The following is a 9,018-nucleotide window of genomic DNA, read 5'->3' on the forward strand; positions in this document are numbered from 1 at the left end:
AGAGGTTTGGGCAGCTGGTGACTTCCCTGGCGACTTCTGTGAAAGCTCTCGGGGTTTTTCGAGCAGTTTTGAAAGATGCCACAAGTGCACATGTGAGGGTTCCGCTGTTTGTTTACCATGAAAATGAAGGATTTGAGAGCTATGAGATCGGCCAATATATCTGGTTTTAAATTTAGCAGAGGACTTGGGTTTTTGGTGCATGACTTTATTGTTTCAAGTGGAAGTTTGAGCCAGGGAGGGTAACTCTTCAGTCATTCTCCAACTCTGTTGGCACCCCCCCTCTGGGTTGCCCTGTCAGGGGTCATGTGTCTCTGAGCTACACGGAGAAATGCATGAACCTGTAACAGAGCCAACAAGGTAAGTCCTTGGACTCTCAACCATGACATACACCTGAGGACAGGTATTGGCAGGTTATCCAGCTGCCGCAAATGTATGGTCGGCCATCAGCTGGGGGACGGCCAGTAAGTAGAGCGCTGGACAGTCAGGGTTGGGATGATGGTGGCTGGAGACAGCAGACAAGCATGGGTGTGTCTGCGGCAGCCTCAGCACGTGAGGTGACCCTGGGTCATCGGCCAGAACACCTGAGTGGATGGATGGCGGTAACTTTGCTGAAGTGGGGGAGAAATCAACTTAATTGATTTCCTATTGGGTCCCTTTTATGTTTTCATCTCTCTATGAGACACTATCGGGAGTTATAAAAAGAGCCAAAACATACCTAGAACAGTAAATTCAGGGGCAGAGTGGAGGTGCCCAGGGCTGGAAGAGGGGAGGGAGGTGTTCAATGGGGACAGTGTGCAGAATGTGGATGACATACGACAGGGGTGATGGGCATGGAACATTGTGAATGGATTTAGTGCCACTGAATGGGTGCACTTAAGGGCAGTTCAGAAGATTGATATGATGTGTATATTTCACCACAGTAAAAAGGAACCAAAACAAACACTGTGGTAGTCTGTTAGTTGTTTCCCAATATCCATTCACCCTTTCTCCTTCGGAATAGAACCCCAATCTTTAGTTAGGCCCATGACCAACTGGAAACACCCCTTCCCATCCCTCAGTGACACTTCCTTCGGCATGTTAAGAGTTCTAGCTAATTGACTGGATGCCACTTTCTGAACTGGGGAAGTTGCATGCTTTTCCTTTGTTCCTGTTGGTGGGATATGGAACCTGGGCCACCATCTAGAACCATGGAGGAAAGGCCAGGTGTGTGTAAGACCAGCCAGAGACAAAGGGCCCAGGTCCCTGGTGATCATGGAGCTGCCAGCCCAGCCATGGGTGGCCTGGGTTTGTAGGCGGGAAGTGAGCTGTTTGTGAAGGCCACTGTGGTTTTGGCTCTCCTATCCTTTGAGCCCATCCTAATCCTGACTGACAGAATAGCTCAGTGTGGGGGACAGCATGCCTAACCGTAGGTATGAAGACTGCATAGTTATCCACATGGATGTGAGCTGCGTAGACCTCTCCAGGGTGCTGCTCTCTCTGGCCACCCTGCCAGGCAATCTGCCTACAACCTGCTCACTTGTGGCCCACAGCAAAGAGCACAGCTCTGCAGTCCTCTGCTCTCTGTCCAGTGTCTGGCCCTGTGTCTGGCCTACAGAGTTCCTCAATAAATAGCTCAAGTCAGGAAGGCAGGGGTCCAGACAGCGGTCAGGGGGCCAGAGTTCACCAACATAATTGAGCAGGTGGCTTACAAGGTCAGGCTGTGCCAAGCAGTGAGCATGGGATCAGATAGGTTCTCCATTCCACTAACTGCCCTGAATGCAGTGACCTGACACAACGTCTATTAGACCATCTTTCTGAGGGTTGGGAGTTCGGGTGGGGCTGCAGGTCGGCAGGCCTGCAGGTGTCCAGCGTGTGGTCCACCTGCCCATGTTTCTCCATGTGGCACCTGCTGTGCAAGCATTTACCAGCTGCAGTTGGGTCCCACTTCAGAAAGTCCCACAGGTCAAACAGGAGACACGTTCCATGTATGAGGAACAGAGAGAGGGGCAGCAGCAGGACGCCAGGGCTAGGCCAGGGAGGCGGACACACTGGCAACCCTCAACTCACTCCTTCTCTCTCCAGCAGGAGTCCCCTGGAGAAATGACCACAGGTATGGACACAGGAGCTGACCTGTCCCAGGCAGGAGGGCAGGGAGTGGAGACAGGTGATGAGGAGACACTGAACAAGAGGGCACAAGACTCCTGAGGAGCCGGCAGGAGGGGCAGCTGTGTGGGTTACCTTCCCCTCTACAGGTGTCCTGTACTTGTACAGCCAGCCACAGGACAGATGCCACACTTGATGAAGGGCGGTCCTGGGCCACAGAGAGGATAAGTCACTTGCCCAAGGCCACCCAGTCGGTAAGTGCCGAAGCCAGGATTTTATTCTCACACCTCGATCTCCCGGCTCCTGTCTTTGGATTCTTGCAAGTCCCAAGGAATCTTTACAAAAAATACATCCTTCCCCAGTTACCCCAACAAATTACATCTTCTTCCCAGACCAGCCTGAGCTCTGACTGCAAAGACCTCACCAGAGTGTGAGGGCGTTCTTTGTGCCACAGGTGTCTGAAGACCACGGATTGGAGAGGTACCATATGGAGGAGCAAGTAGTCACCTGTTTGTTTAATTATCCCAAGGAGCCTGCGTGTGGCACCTGGCATGTTACAAACGTTCTGTGTCTGACCCTCACAGCATCCTGGGAGCCGGAAACTGAGAGGTCTCATCTTATAGATGGGGATGCTTAGACACAGACAGGTCAAGAAACTTGTCCCAGCCACATACTAGGTGAGGCGGATGCAATCCCTGGTAGCCAGGTTCGGGCTCCACCCTTCACCTCGGCCCTCTGCTCTGGGCGCAGAAACTTCGTGAAGGTGACAGGCTTGCATCTGGTCTGGAAGGATGGATAGGACCAGGCAAAACAAGAATGGCAAATGTATGGATGTAGACACACTGCATGCAGGGGACTGTGAAGATGTCAGGCAGGTGCAAAGGACATTGGATGTCACTGAAAGGTCAGAGAGGTGAGCACAGTCTGCATCCCGAGCTGGATGGTGCCCAAGCCCCCCTCTTCCAAAGGTCTCCCTGAGTCTCTGAAATTGGCAGGGCCTCTTTTTATGTGAAAAGGTTGTTTTTCTTTTTTATTTTCCAGAGTGGTCTTAGATGTGTGTATTAATTATTAAAATTAAGAAATCAAACCTTTCAATACTAATACAATGTGAAATTGAATTATATCTCAAAAAAAGAGGGAAATGAATCATGCATGTAATCTATTTCTGTCTCAAAAGTCCCATCTCCACTATCCAAACATGCCTGTCTATTTTGTCTTCTGGAATGTTTATCCCACAATAACAGTTAGGAACATTTGAATCAGTATGTGAATGCTCCATCAGTTGCATTCAGGATAAATGTTCCCCACAGTTCTTAAAGGTCCCTCATTCTTCTTACCCAACCTCTTAAAGGCAGACAGCCTGTACTACCCCCCAACTTCTCATATTCCTGTCACCCAGCACAACAATGGAGTCCTGCATGATAGGGGACAGAATGATGGCACCACATGGGTGACAATGGCACTAAGTGCCTCCTCCCCCCATTAGTCTTGCTCCCCCATGAGGTACAGTCCTACCATAACCTTATGTCCTGTGGGGGCTTTTACTGTGGAACTCTACAGGCGTAGAGAGTGAAGATTTTTGTCTGTTTTATCCACAGTGTATACTTGCCCTTAGAACAGTAGCAGGTGTTCTAAAAAGACTGGTTGAATAGATGAGTGTATGGACAGGCTTCCCCCACTCAGTTGTCACTATTTTGTGGGTGGAAAGGTTGCAGGGTCACACAGGTCCCTAATCCCAGGGCACATGGGAACTTGGCAGGAATCCCTGAAGAATAAAAGTCATCACTAGGACAGATCCACCAGGTTGTCAAAGGTAAGAAGTAGATGTTGCAGACACAGAAAGAAGTGCTATTTGCATTTTCCTTTACAGATTTATATCTATTGAAAATTAACCTTCAGGTCTCCTGCCCCAGAGCTGGCCTCTCTGCCCCTGAGAACCTCTGCTGAGTAAGCCCAGGAGCCACAGCCCATGGGAGTCCCCAGAACCACCCCTACTCGTCTTTCGTTTTTTCCCTTCTTCTTCAGCACAGAGGAGACACTTTATGCTTGAATGAAAGGAGATGATTCATAAAGCGACCTGGAATATATATATTTAAAAAATCAAAGGTATAACAGCAACGGAATAGCTTTGACCCTAACTGCAGGCACCTCACATGCGTGTGGATGACAACGCTCCCAGTGTCCCCAGAGGTCCTTGCGGGCCAGTCAGGCGCCCACTTTACAAGCACTGGGCGGTGAGGTCCCTCTTGGCGAAGTGGGGATGTGCCTGAGCAGTAAGGAGCTGACAGGGCGCTGCATGGGGGGGGGGGCAGTGGAGGGGCCCCAGTGCAGCGCCCCGGGCCTGACCCCGTGCTCCGCCCGCACCCAGATAAGGCGGTGGCCTTTGTTCTTCCCCCAGCTGGGTAAACCGCGCCAGCGCCCCTTGCTGCGGCACCCTTTGTCCTGCCCAGCGCTGCGGACAATGGCCAGAGGAGCTGCACAGAGTCTGACACCTTGTTTGTGTACACTTGGGGGTTGGAGGGCGGCCAGGTGCGCAAGCCCGGGAATGCAGGGTCGACGCCGGGCTGGCCCGAAGAGTGGTCCCGCCTTCTGGGGAGGGTTGTCCTGCCTCCGGGGTGCGGGGACAGGTGGGGCTGAGGACTAGCTTTCCTTGAGGTAAAGACTCGCCCTACTCCTCCGACCCCTGCTCCCTCTCCTCGCTAAGACGCCAGCCCCACAAACCCACCCCTGGGACTATCCCCAGACACTACCAGCCCAGGGACCCCAGCCCCGCTGGATGGTGGCTGGAAAGGGCTGGGGAAAAACCTGCTGTGGTGGCGGTCCTGGAGGCTGTTTCTCGTTGGCGTCCAGGTTGGGACACCTGGCAGTTGTAAAGTGATTTACGAAGTGAAAGTGTTAAACGAGGCCACCAGCTGGAGGCCCGACCTGGCTTTATGGGTTTTATTAGGTGCCCTATTATGAAAAATAAACTTTAATCTGACCATAAAAACCAAATCTGAAAAACATATTTGCCCTTGTGGTCTGGAACACGCAGCATTCCTGGTGGAGGTCATGCCTCTGAGGGGATTAGTTTTATTGAGGGAGACATCGTAACTGCAGGACTTTGATATGGGGTGGGGGCCACATCCTGATGGACAGCCCCACAACACCTGCCCTTTGCAGCCCAGAGGGTCCCCCTCCCAGTGGGGCCTGCTTACCACCAGGGACTCTCCCAGCAGTGCCCCCTCTGCACCCCATTGCCCTGCACCCAGGGTGCCAGTCGCACTCCCACAGGCCCGGCCCAGCCACCCTGGTGGGACTCGCGACTGCCCTCCACCCCCGGAGAAGGAGGTGCTAGGGGAGGCCACAGGGGGTCTGTTAACCCCACAAACCTGAGAGGTGCTCCAGGGAGCCAGTTTGCAGGGTGGGGCTGGCGCCCAACCCTGAGTGGGACCAGTAACTGCTGCTCAGTTCCTGCCGGGGCCTGGGGGCCAGGTTCTCCCTTCCTGTGCCTTCTCTGAGATCTGAATTTTCCTTAGCAGTTCTGCCTTACCTTTGGGAGGAATGGAGGGATGGAGGGAGGAAGAAAGGGAAAGTAAGAGAAAAAAGAGGGAGGGAGACAGGAGGGTGAGCAAGGGAGGGAGGAAGGTCTGCCATTGTTTTAACCTTCTTAACCAAGTATTTAAGCACAATAGTGTTAACTAGATAACATTTCATGGGGCAAAAGATCTCTAGAATTGTTTCATCATGGAAAACCCTAACTCTGTACCCATTCAACTCGGCCCTCCCCTCCTCCTAGCCCCAGGCAACCACCCTTACATCTTCTGTTTCCAGGAGCTTGACTATTTTAGATTTCACATAGAAATAGAATTTTGCAGTATTTTTGCGACTGGCGTGTTTCTCGCGGTTCATCTGTGTTGTAGCATATGAAAGGATTCCCTCTTATTTAAGGCCAAATATTCCATTTTATGTATGTATCCCATTTTCTTGATCCATTCATCTGTTGACAGACACCCTTGGCTATTTTGACTAATACTGCAGTGAGCATAGGTGTGCAAATATCTCTTCCAGATCCTGTGTTTAATTATTTTTGGATATACACCCAGAAGTAGAATTGCTGGCTCATAGGGTACACATGGTGTATGATTTTTTTTTTTAGCAACCTCCATACTGTTTTCATAGTGGCTTGTGTGTATAATTTTACATTCTACTAACAACGCACAAGGGTCCCGGTTTCTAGGCATCCTCACCAATGCTTGTTTGCTGTTTTAAGAGCGAGTGCGAGGTGGGTGGACCTGCATTTATTTCCCTAATGAGTGGTGACCTTGAGCATCTTTCCCATACTGTGGGTCACTCGTGTGTCTTCTTCAGAGAAATGCTTGTTCAAGTTCCTCCGCCTGTTTTTAAATTGGATGTGTGTCGTGGTGTCGTGCACGTTCTTTCCATGGTGGACCTTAGCCCGGAATCAAAGACATGGTTTGCCAATATGTTCTCCCCTTGCTAGGTGGCCCTTTCATTCTGTTGAAGGTCTCCTTTGCCCTGTAGGAGTGTTCGAGTTGAATGTAATCTGAGTCATGCCTTCTTGCTTTTGTTGTCTGTGCTTTCTGTGTCATACAAACCTCTTAAGCTGATTTTGCCAAGTGGCTTCCGTGTGCCGTGGAGGTAGGGGAAGCCCAGCGCCAAGATAGAGCGCTTCGCTTTCACTCTCAGGCTCTGCGGGGCCTTGGACCCTGGGCCACAGCTCCTCAAGGACTGGACAAGGAGTTCTGTGGGCTGTTGTGGGTGGAAGGGGTTGAGGCTGTTGATTAATTTGTCACAAACGAGCTTTCTTCTTATCCTTTCGCTTCAGCTAAGGACATTCGCACAGGCCAGACAACCTGTTCGGGAAACGAGGAGGACCTGCCTTTACAGGGAAGAGCAGGCACCCGAGTGCGTGGTGGGGTTCGCAAAGGGCGGGGCGTCTCGAGTGGGACCCTGAGAGGGTCGCACAGGAGACTTTCCCAGGCACCCGGACTCCAGGCCAGAGGCACGCCTGGTCCCCAAGAAGCCTGGAAACAATGCCTCGTTTCCTTCGGGGCTCTGGCTGCGTAGACCCGGTAGAGTCCTGGGCTACCCATAGTCCATGCTGCAAAACCTCCCGGCCCCGGGGTCGGTGGGCAGAGCCGGGCTGGCGGCGCTCATTACGCCGGAATGAATTGTTCGCTGTGCCTGGAGTGGGTAAGGACGAGCCAGTGATTATATTTAAATTTGCTATAATTGATTTGGGGAAGAGCTACTGTGACAAGAACAAATTGATCATTAAATTTATTAGCGAGATAAATTCAGCCACGATTAAGCAGCTGGCTGGAGCCGCTGGGGCCACCGGCGGTCAGGCCTTCCCGGTTGCCAAGTCCTGGGCCAAGCCCGCATGGCTCGGCTAGGGGGAACAGGGGCCCATAATAATTACATCCCTCAGTGCCCCTTTCTCCTTGTCGCCGAGGGAGCGGGTCTGCCCCCTGGGTGAAGGGACAGAACCTCGCTGAGTCCTCAGGCTCGACTCCAGGACCGATGCCCCCCGCCGCCCCCGCCCTGCAGCGCGTTCCGTCCGGGGTTGCCCAGCTTTGAGGTGGGGGCGCAGAGGCTGGGCCCGCGAGCAGGATCGCTGGGAATAAACCCCAGATGTGGAGCCAATCCAGGAAGTGATCGCTTCAGGCTGAACTCACCAATGTGTTAGAGATTAAAACGAGATATACACAGATTGCAGATTGCTTTTAACCCAAAGGCACGTCTTTCTCCCACCCACCCCACCCCTTCCTCGGGGGCCTCCGGCTTTCCCACTAGTTGCGAGCCCAGTCCCGTCCCCCCCCCCCCCCCCACCCCAAAGCACCTCTAGACCCCGAGGCGGCCAGGCCCGCGCCCAACTGCTGCTTCCGCCGGGCTCCTGGGGTCGCGCCCAGGGCCTTAGCTGGGGTTGGATTTTATGGAAGGAGCCCGAGGTGATAATGAGCTGCCAGAAAGGATATTAATCTCACCCCCGGCCGCGAGGTGGAGAAGTGGCCCCGCTGGCCTGCGCCGTAATCGTCCGAATGGAACGCCAGGCCCTTCTGAACTCATTTATTAGCTAGGAGGGTGGGGGAGGGGAGCACGCCGAGCCCAGGAGAGAGTGGAAAACAGAAGGAAGGAGAAAGGCAGGCACGAAGGAGGGAGGCAGCGCAACGTCCCCATCACCTATTTCCTCTAGGCCCCGGAGAGAGGGGCCCCGGCTCAGCGGCGGGGGAAAGGGAGCGGACGGGCGCGCGCGAGGCCCGCATGTGTGCAGCACATGGTGCGGGCCTGGCCGGTCCGCGGGTGATTGATGGCGCGCGCCGCCGAGGTTTATTAACCCAGAGCCGCTGCAGCCCGGGCGTGAAGCGTTCCTGTCGCCTCCTTTGCTGTCCTCGCCGATATAGGCGCAGATCCCAGAAAACCGGTCCAGGGCAGTGCTTGGGGGGTTCTTTCTGAGCGAGGGAGGGCGGAACTCCGCGCTCTGCGAAGCAACCGGGAAAGACCCAGGCCACTCGGATCCCGAGTGTTGTTTTCTGAACAGTCCAAAGAAATGTGTTTCCACTTCTGGAGCACCCGTGAAGCAAGAAGACCCTCAAGGAAACAGGAAAACAAACACACGGGTCCAGAATCACTCTCCTGGGGTTTGACATCCGGGACAGATGTGAGCCAGGCACCCGGACGCGCGCGCACACCTGGCTTCAGGTACTTTTCACCAACACTTCACACCTGCGACTCCGCCGCAGCCGAATCCAGTTCCCGGCCCGCTCAAGGCCCAGAGGAGGAGGCGGTCCTCACACCCTGACGCGACTCTGAGATTCTGATTCTCCCTGCCTGCTGTGAATTGGGGTTTGCGGGAGACAACCCCATCGTTTCAACAACAAAAACTGTAAAGCCGCCTTCATAGCCCCCAGAGATCTGCGCGTTCATCCAGTA

The sequence above is a fragment of the Saccopteryx leptura genome, chromosome 5, assembly GCF_036850995.1.
Source record: "Saccopteryx leptura isolate mSacLep1 chromosome 5, mSacLep1_pri_phased_curated, whole genome shotgun sequence".
Classification (NCBI taxonomy): Eukaryota; Metazoa; Chordata; class Mammalia; order Chiroptera; family Emballonuridae; genus Saccopteryx; species Saccopteryx leptura.